Source organism: Nicotiana attenuata, unplaced genomic scaffold (assembly GCF_001879085.1).
Source record: "Nicotiana attenuata strain UT unplaced genomic scaffold, NIATTr2, whole genome shotgun sequence".
Taxonomy (NCBI): domain Eukaryota; kingdom Viridiplantae; phylum Streptophyta; class Magnoliopsida; order Solanales; family Solanaceae; genus Nicotiana; species Nicotiana attenuata.
The window spans coordinates 25,971-29,175 of NW_017673278.1; the positions used below are offsets into that span (position 1 = coordinate 25,971).

Below are 3,205 nucleotides of genomic sequence, written 5' to 3' on the forward strand. Positions count from 1 at the left end.
TAATGTATTCAACATGCTGCTAATATCAATCAACAAAAGATCAAATCCTAAACTAGTTCATGAATTATCCTATACCTAAACATGCAATCATGTTAATGACATTGAACTTCAAAATGACTTAACTGAGGATACATGCGTGCAATATACTTTCAACAGTTCAAAGTCCCAATAAATTACAACCATTATGCACTATAGACTGTCAAACCATACAGTAAACAACTAACTAATTCCATCCTTTAAACCTAAATGTTGTGACTAAGTTATAGAATAGAACTTCAATTTCAGCAAGCATAAACAAATCTGGATAGAAACTACGAAGCTAAAATAGAAGATATCAACAAAGGAAAAATCCGAAATTCTATTCAAAGCCAACAGGTTACAACTTCATCTTTGTCATTTCAAAGCTCATGAGAATACCTGGATACAGCAAAAAACAGATTGAGGTGAGGATTTCAGCAAAAAAGGTAAAACGAGATCAATAACAGCCAACAGCAGTAGCAGCTTCAACTTAATCCAGAAACTTCAGGAGAATGTTCTAAGTTTTTGCTAAAATCAAAGGAAAGTAGACTCAACCACTAATAGAATAGTAGCTGAACCTTTTTTTGAGTGTTTTTGGGGTTCGAAATTCTCTGAGTCAAATGAGTGAAGAAAGGCTCTATTTTATAGGCATCCAAAATTGCCATGTGCTGAAAAAGAATCAGGGAATTATTCCCTTCAGCCACAAAGGCATCTTTGAACAACTTGGACAGCTGACTGTCCCTCATTGGCTTCAGCATTTTGTGCTAACCAAATGAGGCCAGCTGCCCTTATTCTAGAACCTTCCAACATGGTCTTTATCCTATTTCATATTTACCTACCCTTCAAACAAACCCCTTAAGTTTTCTTTTGTTCATTTGACCCCCTAGAAGAGTCTACTGATTTACAAATCAGGCCGAAAGGAGTCAGAATCCAGATCCAAATGACAAACAGAGTTGAAATAATGCAATTTAAGCCCTAAGATTGACCTCATCAGTAAATAAAAGTGTTCATCTAATTAACCTAAATAAAACTGGATTTAAACGACTAACCATCTAAACAACAATCAAACCAGGATTAAAAAGAAACTGCAAAGAAATCCTAGAAATTAAACTACTCAGTTTATAAATCAAAACAAATTAATCAACTAAATTAACATCTAGAAATCTGACTAATACTAACTAATTGTAGAATACCGGAGAGGAACAATTAAACAAAAATGGTAGCAAAACAGAATAGTCATGCATGCATAAAATCATTCTTAAAAGAAACTTAGGTAATAATCTAGCCGAAACAACAAAATAATGAAAAGAAATAAAGAAACAAAGCGATAATTCCAACAGTTTTTAACTAAAAGTCAGACAATTAAACCATGCAAAGCAAAAAAGTTTAAAACCTAAATATGCTGATACACAGAAAATAAAGAAAAGAAGAACAAAAAGGAGGGTTATTACCTAAAAAACAAAAGAAAAATCTTCAAATAGCACTGGGTCAAGCATGGGTCCGAATCCCTCCGAAATGACTCGAAATTAACGCTAATCGGTTTTTCTTGCCAAGAACAATCGACTAGCATAAATTTCAAGCCAACACGAGCCTTGAAACTTAACGAACCAGACAGAGAAAGAAAAGAAGAAACTCGATGCTTTTCTCTTTTTTTTAGATCCGATTTTGAGAGCATTTGGTGGGGATTTTGTAGAATAGGGTAATAGCTTGATGACGAGGGGAGGTTGAGGAGTATAGGGTATCGATTTGGGTGAGTTTGGAGGTGGTTTGGTCGATTTAGGGTTTGGGTGTGAATTCCAGATCTAAAATTAACGGAATTGGGCGGTGATTTTGGGGAAATTGATAGTCGGATTGTGTTTGGGAGGGGCTCAGGATTATGGGTTGTTAATTTGAGGTTGTTTGGTGAAGCTCCGCCGCCGTAAGGCGATTTTCGGGCGGCGGAGAAGCGCGGAGCCGGCGGAGGATACAAGGGCGGCTAGGGTTTCTCTAAGATAGGGTGTAGAGACAGAAATGAGAGGGTCGGGGGGGTCGGTCTTCGAACACTTTTATACTTAATTGTCGACCAATTCCCAGCCGTTGGATCTGGAACGATCAACGGCTGGGATTAAAACCCAAAAAAACGGCGTCGTTTTTGGACCGGGTATATTTGGGTATTGGGCCTGGGTTTGGGTATAGATTTGGCCCAATTTCAAGACCAAATTAAACCTTTTTCCAATTTCTTTTCTCTTTGTTTTCTCTTTTTTTTCTTTTCTTTAATTAATAAAAATCCTAAATTAATCTATTTTGCAAAATTAAACTAATTATAATATTTACAAAAATTAGCTAATCCTAAATTAAAGAAGAGAAAACTACTAATTTAAGATTAAAGGCGAAAATGTAAAATGAATGATATTTTTTGTGATTTTCATTTTAAAAATAATTAATTATTCAAATTAATCCTAAATACGAACACACGACCTAATATGCAATGCATGGAATTTTGTATATTTTCGGGGTATTTTCTATTGCTTTAATGCATGCAAAAATGCAACTAAAAATAGCAAAACACTTAGAACAAATATATCCTAAAAAGTTACTATTAAATTAAAAATGAACCTACAAAAATCTATTGTTAGATTCTGTAGGAGTATTTTGGGTCGGGCAAAAATCACGTGCTCACAACATAGATGTGCATCAAATGCTGCTCTAGTTCTAATATTAGCAAATAAGGCCTTTGGATATTATTTCTCGACTTCATAATTTGTATTGCACCTTTTATTGTCATATGTGCATTATACTAATCATAAGAAAAAAAAGAAGTGGGTTTTGATGATCTTGAATTTTGTGGAACATGGGCAGAGCAGATTGGGTTTATAGTGGCATTGAAGGTGATATTCAAGGAGCAAATAGAGAAATACAGGTTGCACCACCAACTAAAGAGGGAAATGTGAATTCAAACGAGTCTTCGCCACCCGAATGTACTGAGGCTATATGGCTGGTTCCATGATGAGGAGCGGTATTTTCTTGTATTTTGGAGTACGCTCGACGGGGATGAGCTCTACGAGGGAGCTTAGGAAGACTGGACGCCTCGCCTGAAGAAACAAGCTCGCCAGTGGTATGTCATATCATTACTTTCCTCCCCTTCCCCTTTGCCTCCCCCCCCTCCCCACCCCCACACCACCACCCCCCAAAAAAAAACCATATAAAA

General features: G+C 36.2%; 1 pseudogene; it reads left to right on the forward strand.

Annotated features, from left to right (window-relative positions):
* Positions 1 to 407: 407 nt before the first annotated feature.
* Positions 408 to 3,205, forward strand: part of LOC109215919 — a 6,792-nt pseudogene continuing 3,994 nt past the window's right edge.